Source organism: Anguilla anguilla, chromosome 7, assembly GCF_013347855.1.
Source record: "Anguilla anguilla isolate fAngAng1 chromosome 7, fAngAng1.pri, whole genome shotgun sequence".
Lineage (NCBI taxonomy): Eukaryota > Metazoa > Chordata > Actinopteri > Anguilliformes > Anguillidae > Anguilla > Anguilla anguilla.
Window position 1 is genome coordinate 44,598,237 of NC_049207.1, and position 12,834 is coordinate 44,611,070.

Here is a 12,834-nt window from a genome sequence, read left to right on the forward strand (position 1 = left end):
CTAGCTTCGTTGAATTCGTTGCTCTCCAGCAGCCACTAATGGTCAAACCACGTGCCTATGGATGCACAAACCGAGAATATTCTGATCTTGTTATCTTTATTTATCAACACGGACAGTATTTTATTAGTGGTGCATCCGCAGTGTGAAAAATTGCGAGAATGGGAAGGAATCGGAGGAATCACATGTCTGACATTTCTTCCTGAAGGGCAGGAAGAGATAAACAAGTTCGGTTGGGATAAAATCAGCGATAAAATATAAATAAAAAAAGAATTGTTGTAAAGGTGGCCATGCAAAAAGTCATCACTAAGTGAGAAGTCATCTTAATGTACATGTGCAATGATAATTGCCACTTGAAATCATAAAGTATAAAAACACTCCAGTGATGAGTCTATGGGCCATGACCAATTGCACCCTAAACGCTCGAAAAGTGTACCAATCGTATCCCTGCCATCTTAACAGTGAACCAATCAGCTCATTTATGTCCGAATAGTGGACCAACCACAACCCTATCATTGGAACAGCAGACGCATCATTCCTCAAACTGTGAGAGGAACCCAGGTGACAGCTGCAGAGATGGAAATAGCACAAAATACTGTCCTGGCATCCACTAACCTTAGGTTCTTTCCTGGAGTCTTTCACTTAAGAAACTGTGCCAGTTTGATCCCAACTCGCTGCCTGATGACATTGTCATTTGATTGGTTTATGGCATTGTACACCGCTTCCTGCATCCTGTGTCATAATAGAGCTCAGTTATTTTGTGAACAGCTTGTGCAGCTTTGTAGATGTGGAGATTTTAGAGTTTAGTTGTCGCCTGGCTGGTATTTGAGAGCTAGTAATTAGAGAGATTCTGTCTCTGGTTCAGGGGTAGGCAAGGAGGGCCGTGTCTATTTCTGGATTTCATTGTTTCGGGGAAAATAAGAGCTGACAGTTTATATTTCGCCGTCTGCTGCAGAAAATAAAAAATAATAACAAATAAACAAGGTGTGTGCATGTCAGCTTGTCCACTGCAGAGACTCAATAATCTCCATTTTACGTCTAACACAGTGCGTTGCCTTTTGCTGTAGCACACATTTCTCAAATTCAGACTAGTTCTGTGAAACTCTTTGAGGCAAATCTCGTTTAGAGTGTGATAGAGTGTGATATTAAATCTGTAAAATATCAGATTCCACTAACAGATACATGGACTTAACCCAAGGCTGATTTTCCAGTGTCTGGACAGATAGGGAGAAGAAAAATCTGAACAAAAACTAAACTAAAAGAACAATCATTTTTTATCCAGGCTTGCTTGACCAAGGCTTTAAGTTAACCATGTCTGAAGTGTAGGTCAAGTGCAGCCGGACACAGAGGTTAACACTGGGCGAGTACTGGACAAGTCACAATGAAGGAGTGATATCTGGCTTTCCCACAGGGAACCTCAGTGCGCATTTTAAGGATGGGACAAAGCTTCAGGAGAAATACCTTTCCATGTGAAAGGTGTGTGTGTGTGTGTGTGTGTGTACGTGCGTGCATGTGTGTGTGCATTTGTGTGCGTCTGTGTGTGTTGGAGTTTGTATGTGTTACAGTTTGTATGTATATTTGAGCTTGTGCATGTGTTTTTCAGTGTGTGTCTGTACATGTGTGTGGCACAGATTGTATGTATATTTAAGTTGGTGTATGTCTATGTCTGTGTGTGTGTGGGTAAGTGAGTGGGTGTGTGCATGTGTGTCTGATGCATGATGTTCAAAATAGCAACACGAGTCCTGCGATTTAAAAATGACATATCATGTGTAATGATTTAGTTATTTTACTAAGATATTATGATACGTATGGGATAATTCACCCGATGAAGATGGCAAGTGTTATTCTTAGAATTTGTGGTGGAAGAATTAACGGATTGTAATTATATAGCTCACTGCCACGTTTACTTCTGTTCTCTGCTTGAACTGAGTTTTCCCCAAATCGCCTGTTACAGGGCAGTTATGAAATCAATACCAGTAACTACAACCCCTCTTTTACAGAATGAAGTCAATCAATTGACATGAAATTACACATCTAATATCGCATGTAATTCTTTTTTTCATGGAAAGAGGATTTCAACAGAGATGAATCAATGTGTATCTACACTTAGCTCCTTACCAAACAAGTTAATAAACAGTGAAGGATTTTAAAGACATATTTTAAAGTTTTCACAGCTGCTGTTTAAGCCTCCTGAAAAGATGGTTTTGTTATGTCTGAAATGGATCAATGTGAAAGAGAAAGCATACTTCAAAAGCATAGTGCAGTGTGTGTTTCTGCTTGTCTAGCCCTTTCCACAAATAGCCCCACTGCACACACACAGAGACAGATGCACACAGATATAAACAGACACACACGTACACACACACGAGTGCGCACAGACACAAATGCATACAAGCACACACACACACGTACACACAGATGCACAGACACACACTCATGCACGCACACACACACACACACACACACACTGATACAGACACACACACATTGAAAAAGAGACAGACAGACACATACACAGATACAAATACAGACACAGACACACACACACACACACAGAAACAGACACACACGCACACACACAGGCACATATACACATCATGCACACACACACTCATGCACGCATGCACACTCACACACACAGGTACTGATACAGATACAGACACACACACATTCAAACAGACAGACAGACACATGCACAGATACAAATGCAGACACAGACACACACACACGCATACTCACGCACACACACACAGAAACAGACACACACACATACACACACACTTGGGAGTCGTAGCGGTTGCAGTGATGAATTAAGCCTAGATATACAGCTATGCATTTCAAATTTGGAGGAAAGAAAAAAAATCAATACTGAAAAGAAATTCTGTCTTGGTTTGACTTTGGGGCGACACTCAGAAGAAATCCCTAAAATAGGATCATAACTGGACTTTATCCTCAAGCGCAAATGTGCTGGCCATTTCAGGCCAAACACAAATGGGTTCTTTGAGCCTCAGTGGATCTCGCTGGGATGCTGCGAAGGAAGAAGAAAGCGCTCCAGGTGGAGGTGCTGTAATCCCCTAATCAAGGTAATTACACCTGTCCCAACCTGGGCGGCTCCAGGTGCCAGTGTCTCCATCAATGCGGGGCCCGGATCTGGCTAATGACACCAGCCAAGAGTGATTAATGCGGGGAAGGAGCCAGAGTTTGTCTTATGAACGCTATGTGGATTTCAGCAGCACGGAAGGTAGGAGGAAGACTGACAGGGCTAAAGCAAACGCCCCCGAAATCAAAGCAAAAACGGTTCTTTTAGCTGTAAGTGCCATTCTAACAATGACTTGAGCACAGATTGCGCGGAGTAGGAACAGAACACTTTGATATCGGGGGGGTGGGGGGTGGGGGGGTGGGGTGTGAGGGAACTTTAGCACGCATTCAGGAACTCCTTCTGTGCTTCCTCTCTCTAATCTAAAGACTCCTGGCATCACACTAGACCCCCTAAAAAATTTACAACACTGTGCCAGACTGGACTTTCCAAGATGGCGTAAGCAGTGTGTCTATTCAATGAGGAGTTTTTTTTTTTTTTTTAATGTCAGCTACCAGGCCTGTGACATAATCAACACTCTCATTTCAAACTGTTGCTAGGAGAAAACATCACCTGTCGGGTCAGCTGTAGCATCAGGAGTGGGTGGGGCCTTCCTGAAATCAGAGCCAGCTGCTGGCATAAACGCTCTATGTGGTCATTTTTTACAACATGCTACATAACATAAACCCATCCTTGACCATGACCACGCCTCTTTACTCCGACTCACCCAATGAGGGACAAGCATATTAGAAAACATTGCCTGTAGGTCAGCTGTAGAATCAGGAGTGGGTGGGGCCTTCCTGAAATCAGAGCCAGCTGCTGGCATAAACGCTCGATGTGGTCGTTTACGGCCACAACCATCCATGGGCCATCCAATTCGGGTTTTAAATATATATTTTTTTAAAGATTTTTTTAACTGTGCAGTATTCACAGGGTGCAAATAGATTTTTGATGCTATTGTTCTTGCACCAGGTCCCCGGGCTGTGATCGCTGCTGCAGTGAGCTTTGGTCAGGTTTATTCAGAACAAATGAAGTTCAACAACCAATAAGAATTCCCGATGTTTGTATAGTCCAACTTAGCGAAATAATGTAGACATGACTCGGTTTGGAAAAATTACATATATTTTATTGGCTATGATAATGAATATATGAATCGGCTCATTTACAACAACAATTTGCATAAAATGAGGAATAATATTATACGATTTTATTCATAGGAAATTATAATTATGCTACGGCTAAATTTAGAAGTTGACAGTACTACCACTTAGTGTTATAGGTTAGCGACACGCTACTCTATATTAGGTAGTTCGTTTAATCAGTCTCATGAAATTAAGTTTTATCAAGGTAAAACTACAAGGTCAGGAAATTTGCTATCCCAGACCAACACACGCGTAACAAAACAAAACGAAAAACAACAACAAACAGCAGTAAAATGACCCAATTGAGTATTAAACGTTTTACACTACCCGTTTTCTTTCGGTGCGAAAGATAATGTGTTTCAATAGTTAGCGGCAATAAAAAGGGGAGGCCAGGCCTTAATTCTGTTAAGCGCTGCATCGGCTCATCGACTGGTCCAAGGTCACAGCAGGTGCGTGCGGATTCCTGGAAGACTTCTCCATCGAAGTCGGGGTCGAGGCGGGTTCCAGTCAAGCCGACTTTAGATGTGCACAGATCTCCGCTTGGGTCCGGCCGCAAGGGAGACATTGGAGGAAGAGTCTGTACCTGTTCCTAAAAACAGCTGTCGGACGGACATAAACCAGCTTGGTTTATTTCACGGATGGCGGCAGACCAACTCAGCCAGGTCTCGGTGATCAAGCGAGGTGCAAGTTGGGATGCACGGCGAAGACCGTAAAGGTCCTTGAGGAGTTCGTCCGGTATATTAGACAATTTTCGTTACCCTCAGAGCAAAGTTGTTAAGTTTCGGGGTGAGCTTTTTTGCTCACTGACGCAACGGAACCCCACATGTTCCCTGAAACCTGGTTGGTAAATTATTTTGGGGACACAAGCATTTGATTGGCTCATGGTATTGGAGTTGTCAATCAAAAAACTGATAGATAAGCCTTTTATTACTGCTTTAATGTCTTAAGTGTGTTAAATCAGGCTCCCCGTTTCAACCTAAAAGAGGTGTTCCTGCCCCAAGCTGGTGCCTAACTGATCAAGCAGTGAGTTTATTGCAGGGTCTCAAGAGGAAGGGGACATGCACTTAATTATGCCTTGGTTGACCAGAAAACTTGATGGGGAATGTGACTCTGCGGAGGGTCAGTCCTGTGGTCAGGAAACCTCTGGCTTCCTGTGAATAGTTACATTGTCACACTACCGACAACACCCCCTGCCCTTTGATGGTTGGTCCCCCCCCCCCCCCCAGTTCATTCTTGCCACCACAATCATAGAGCCAGCTCTGCTTGAAATTATGGACCATTTATTGAAATAAGCCAAAACTCAACAGCTCTCTACACCCTAGAATCAAGGAGGGCAAATATTTTGTGAGAACTGAATTGACCTAGGATTGAGATGTAGGAAATATAAAGTGTGCCAGAGTTTGCATAAGGTAAATTACTTCAGTGGAGCAAAGGATGATGGGAGATGTAGTGTGTTACATGGTCCCTGTTTAAAGTGCTATGGTCCTGAGGCTGTTCTGCAAGTTAGGTGCTACTCTCTCAAACACTCTGCTGTGAGTACTCCCTTATCAAACAGACTGGCTGTTATCTTCAGTAAAGCCAGTGTATCAGCCTGGCCTTAAATGCCAAACCACAGGAACTCAGCAGGACCTGACAGGATTGATAACGACACTCTAACTGAGAAGGGATCTCTGTTCACAAACATCGCTAATGAATAACACACTATCCTCAGTAAATAATAAGGAAAGGTTCTTTACGACCGGGATCTCAAAGTCCTGGCAGGTTTTTTATGAGGTTTTTTTTTATTTTTTTTACCAGAAGCCTACAGTACTTTGGCCTTGAAAATGCGGTGTTTGGACTCCTTTAGTCAATCAGTGACTTAGGTCCTGGGTCTGATTTGCTTGCTTTATGACAATAGTCATATTTCCATAGACAGGCCACCCCAGGTGCAGCAGAAATCTTGAGCGAGTTCATGTCTAAATCCTCACACCAAAGGCCCAGAATTCCCTGTAAATCACCTCCCAAACGCAGCGGCTCCTTGGCTCTAGAGTTATAGTCCCGTTGAATCATGACCGCTAAAGTCTATATTTTTATAACAAGCTACGTGTCATAAGCTCATCCTTGACCATGACTACGCCTCCGTGCCCCGGCCCGCCCAGTGAGGGACAAGAAGATTAGCAGGGCCGAAAGAGTGGTCAGAAGTGGCTGTGTAAAAGCCAAAAGTGCTGGCACTTCCTCAATCAGGCGGCATTAGCAGAGTTGTGGAGGAGCGGCATGCTGTGGCGCATTTGAAATGGACTAGCTCGCACTGTTCTGGGACAGCAAAAAGCAAAAAAATAACTAAAAATAAAACTAAAAATATGCCATAACACGCCACACTGTTCTGAAACTGAAATGAGTTTTAATTGAGCCGAGCGGTCTTCAGGGTGGATCACAGGGCATGCAAAAATAAAAACCACAGCTGAACATGTGTTCTGTCTGTCATTTGATAAAGACCATATGGGTATGAATATGTATATCATATCTTATGTACGCAATATATTAGGAGCAAAATTATACATGGATTTTATTCTTCATTTATGCATTTAATTTAACATATTTTCCTCCTTTTCTCCTGTTTGCAATTGGCAGCTGTCCATCTCATGCCTCATACTGAAGCAGCTCCTTCCAAGCACTTGTAGTTACTGACACACTCCCACTGCACTGTGGGTCAGAAACGACTTTCCACAATTTTCTACGCGGTACATTTTTGAGAAAAAACTGAACATTCACCGTCTCTTTAAAATGGTGAGTGTCAGTCAAAGGACATTCCATGTGAGTACATATGTGTGTGCTTTCGTAAGGGTTTGTGTGTGTGTTTGTGTTTTCACGGGTGTACGTCTGTATGTATGTGCACGAGCGTATGTTTGTATGAGCGTATGCACCTATGTGACTGGCAGTTTTACTTATAGCACAGAAGAGAAACGTGACACAATAAGTTTGAGCTGAGCATGATGGTAAGGTAGCCCACAGACAGACAGGCTGTAATTCTACCTGCTGAAAGGATCAATCCAAAATTTTTCATTTTCTCAAACAAACATCTCACCAGCGGACCAGTACTGAACATGACTCATGCACTTAACATGAAACATCTGATTTTCAGTTTAGCCTCTATTGATATATAATTGCAATTTAATTCACGGTAAATGAGTGGAAGTTAAAAAACCCGAAGTTAAGCTCTTTTTTTCTGTTATGAAAGTCCTGAGAATATGGAAAAGGAAGTGATTCACCAATCAAACAATGGAGCCGCAGAACTCGTTGCCAGTTTCCATAGCAACACGGATATGCAAACTGGGACCACAGGCTAAGAAGAAAACCTTTTAATCCTCTCAGAATTAGATTGATAGATAATCACAGTGAAACTGTAAAAGGAAAAATGATGCATGTGGATACAGTCTCTAAACTTTGTCCATAACTGCATTAGTGTGCTCTCTTCCAAGTTTTCATGTATGGCAGAGTAGTTTTAATGGGTGGGTACATTAACAGTACAATGTCGAGTGCAGTAACAATGTGGCACGATTGTTATGGCACTCTTCTAATAACTCTGGGGTTGCAGGTTCAAATTCCAGGCGGGGAACTGCTGCTCAGTGTTTTCTGACCTGAACTGGATTTCATTTAAAAGTAACAAAGGACTTATCTGTGGTAGTTTGCTTAATACAGGAAACGAAGCCATGCGCAGGGGCAGGTGACAAGTGTACTTCTCAGCAGAATGCATTTTCCAGGCTTTCTACCGTCTACCAAGTTTTAACAAGGCACATGTAAAACAGTTTAAATCTAAATTCAACCACCTAATAAAGGTTGATTGTGATCTCTTATCATGGCATTGCGCCTCAAATGAATTAACCTGACTCACGTTACCATGCAAAAGGCTTGCACAGCTAGCAGCTTTGCCCGGCATAAAGGAGTTGTGTGTCATTTAAGTTAACGTTAAAAATGGAATCCTTGGTAATGGAATCCCAAATAAAAGAATAAAACACACAATCAGTGCTGAGGAGAGGACAAGAGCAGAGTCAGGCACTTCAGTGGGTGTTTTTTTTTTTCCTTTGCATTTACATTATTACATTTATGCATTTATCAGATGCTCTTATCGAGAGAGACCTGCACGGCTTAATGCATTTTTTTTTTCGGTACAAGCAATCCATTTTTACAGCTGGATATTTACTGGAGCGATTCGAGTTGAGCATCTTGCTTAAGGGTACGACAGCATCGGCGCACCTGGAAGTAGAGCTCGCAACCTTCTTTTGCAAAGCACTTCTGAAGAAAGCAGGTGCTACGGAAGGATCTTTGAAGGTGACTTTAACGTGATGCAATACCATACAAGATTTCTCAGTGTTTGAACACATAAATGTGTAAAGTGTTCTGTTTCATGTTTCATGAAAATAATGGCTGGACACTTTTACTTCGGGGCACGAATCATAACTATTTTGATTTATTTGTTTTACAATAAAAATCCCATGAGATGAACCGCCTCATTTTCAAGGCACTGGCAAAATACATATCACACATTAAAACATCTTTCTTGTATAGAAGAATGAAATAAATAAAAAAACTAAAATAAATAGACACAACAGACACACGCACGCGCGTGCGCTCACGCACACACACACGCACGCAGGCATGCACGCACCCACACTCAAACACACACACACACAGACATCTGCACCAATGGAATACAAGTTAATGATTCATAGTACATGTGTCACCGAGAGCAGTTTTTTCCCCCTTTTTACTGTTAGCGAGGGCAGTGTGCTGTGAGATGGAGTTTAATGAGTCTTGTTACAGTACCTCTTCAGTCGGCCAGGTCCCTAACTATTATCCAGCACCGCCACCCATATGCTGCATACATCCCATCTTCACCTTAAACAGAATGGGAATGAACCCCCCCCCCCCCCCCCCCCCCCCCACTTCCCCCCGTTCCACACCTGGAACCAAGGTGCTGGGCATGACTACTAATGTAAACGAGCCTACTAATGTAATGAAAGAAAAACGGGACATTAACTGAGACCCTCACTGGACAAAAGTATGTCTAATCATACATTGACCTATGGGACCACCTCCCCCCCTCCCCAAACAAGAACTGGTTCCATCCTGATTCGATTTGTGCTACGGGCAGTGGGGGCAATCACTGAGGGAAAAGGGGTATGCTGTTTGCATGTATTTATCATTTTATCCCCTCAAAATCCCCAATGTTGCCTTCAGACCAAGAGCTGAAATGAAGGAGTGCAGTTGTGTTGGGTTTTCGTGGAGATGTATTTTCCTTCGTGGGACTGTAGAGCACCTTAGGGAAATCTCAAATTTCACTGCCATAGGAAATATTTTTTTAAAAAGGCCAGAACCTGCAGTTTAGGGGATTTATTCGCAAACGTTCCCGAGCGGCTGTTCAGTCTCGCCGTGTTAAACTGTTTGAGGACCAACGCAATATTTCAAATTTCATATTTCAGACATTAACCGTCGAAAAGGGCTCGGTGCGGGTCCGACTGCAGGAAGAGGCTGGCCAGTGTATCGAATGACAGTAGATCGGACTACAAATCTGCCTTTCCCAAATGACACTGCTAAAAATAATTTCAATCACTCTTTGAATATGAGAGCGCTGACAGTTTGATTCATGAACCTTTCTCTCTTGCAGAGCCAGCAATTACCGATGACAGGGCCAATGGAGCATCAACATTCTGCCTGTAAGACTCTTCAGGACACTACTGCACTTCGGCTGATGAAACGTTCTCATTTTCCCATATATACGGACTTGCATGAAGCTGTATGAAGGGCTTTGATACAATGAGGTATCACACATTAAAAAGACAGAGATGAGAAAACTGTCCTACTCAATCACACACAGAGACCCATGTCTTTACGCTTCAAAAGTCCATTTATTCATTTACTTACTATGTAAGCAAACAAGCGACAACGGAAGCATTGGTCGGAAGGAAAGATGACGCTTCAGTCATCCTCCATCAGTTTTTCCAACATTGAACTTGAACAATGTTAGAACTATTATAGCTACAGATAGTGATACAGAAAAATAGTGGGCCTACGCTTTGTAGTTGATTTAATTTATATTTCCATTCCAGTACATTCATGCACTGCAGGGAGTCCGCTTAGTAAACTGTAAGGACAGTATGGCTTTACATATTCTAAAGTCAGAAACATTTGCTCATAAACTGGGGGCGTTTCCACACAGTGGTAAACAAAACCATCATCGAATCAAAGGACGTTATGTAATGTCTTTTTTTCCCGTAAAAGAACGATGTTAATGTCCTGCAGTTATCCCGGTTTGCAGATCACAGCCCACCTATTTGTGTTATTGCAGCCTACCTGGCATAGACACGAGTGGAGCTCTCACGAGTGCAAAACGCACATCCCACGCAGTGACGAATCCTCAGACATCTCGGTGGACACCCTGGTGGCCAGCGCGCCTTCTGAGCATGCCCGGACCAGGTAGCGGGTTCGCATCAGGTCAAGCAGGGCGCCACACCATTGGCTGGCGTCACCAGCAAGAGGCACATAGTCACGGTGATGTGACGCCACACGTTATTGTGGTGAGGTGCAGGCATGCATCAATACTCGTAATTGTTTATAAACAACATTGCAGGGAAAAAATGAGGTGCAATGTGTGCTGAGAAAAATGCCTCTGTGGTGTTTCACCCTCTGGAACTAATAAAACTACAAAGTTTGCACATTTGTAATCCTTTTGCTGTACGTCAAACAGATCGATGCTGGGATATGTCAGGAGGTAGGACAGTGGGATATATTCAGCTCTATGAGAGTCCTACACTTGCCCTCTGCCCCACCTGCACTTACAGTGCCATGAAAAGGTAGTTGCCCCTGTCTGGATTTCCTCTATTATTGCATATTTTTCACACTATTAGATTTTGTCACATTAAACAAGGGGATAATGAGTATTACATAAAAACATTTTTTTAATTATTTCATTTATATAATGACAAAAAGTTACAAGACACCCATATCAGCCATGTGAAAAAGTAATTGTCCCCTTACTCAATCAACCAATTCACCTAATTTAATTGATGATTAGATGATTGAACACAGCCAGGATTGATTGCAGCCAGCCCTGGTGAATCTAAACCAAACCTTTGTCTAATCCGTCAATTGAACATTGTCCCAGAAGTTGTTGTGGAAAATCCAGGTGGTCTTTTGCAAACTTGAGAGATGCAGCAATGCTTTTTTGGTGAGCAGTGGTTTCCTCTGTGGTGTCTTCCCATGAATACCATTCTTGTTTAGTGTTTTTCTTAAAGTGAACACATGAACAGAGACTTTAGTAAGTTTAAGAGATTTATTCAGGTTGTGTATTGCTTTAGCATTGCATGCTATGCTCTTGCTGTGATCTTTGCCCACTCCTAGGGAGAGTAGCAACAGTACTGAATTTCCTCCATTAGACAACTTGTCTTATTGTGGATTGATGAACACCCAGGCCTTTCAAAATGCTTTTGTAGCCGTCCAGCTTTATGCATTTATACAGTTCTTTTTTTTAAGGTTCTCCAAAAATGGTTTTGTTCAGGGTATGGGCTCCTCCAACCTCACCTCCAATCGCATCTCATTGATTGGTACACCTGATTACAATTAGCTTTTGGAGAAGTCATTAGCCTAGAGGTTCACATACTCTTCCCAACCTAGACAGTGAATGTTTAAATGATGCATTCTGTATTGACAAGAAGTGCAATTATTAGTTTAAGCAGATTGTGTTAGTCGATTATTGTGACTTGAAGATCAGACCACATTTAATGAGTAATTAATGCAGAAATCCTGGTACTTCCAAAGGGTTCACAACTGTATGTATGTATGCATGTACAGTATGCATGTGTTTATATTGTCGGATATCTAGTTTTTAGATGATCACCTTTGAGAAACAGACAATATAATTTCATTGGGCAAACTTTCTCTGTGTGATCATAGGAATGTATGTTTTATCTCTATCTATCCCTCTCCCTTCCCCTCCTTAAACATCAAATCCTTGGGCAGTTAGGGTTACCCGAAGGTCATCTGTATACAAATCTGTTGTGTCTGGAGTTGTCTCTCCTTTGTAAGATTATTACTTTATTACTTGAAAACACAGGACACCCAAATCATGGACTCTGACACCCAGATGACTAAGCAATGCCCTTTAAAATAATCATCTTCCTTTTAAAGTTTGAATGCAATCTGTGACATTTAATTAAAATCATCGATTGAAAATACTCAAGGTGATAAACGAAAAACTAGATATGCAACATTCCCTCTCTTGGAAGAAAAAATGAATGCACCTGCTATACGCTTTTTTCCCATCACCACAAAAAAAAAAACAAAAAGAAAACCATGGTATAAAAATCAGGACATTGCTAGAACAAAACCACACATTTTAACATGTGTGATGGGGTTAATTGGTAACAACAATTCACCAACCATTTTTAGAATATCTAGTCCATGTTAGATTTGAACAGTCCCACTGTGACCTGCTGGCCAGAAAAAATATATGAAGTCACTGATTTAAGTCCCACAATAATAAGGCGTGGTGCGGAGACATAAAATGTCTCTCCTAGACATACTTCTATGCCGCTGTGACACCCTGGTGCCAGTCTCTTCCTTCTGCCGTGTCAGGGTGTCTGG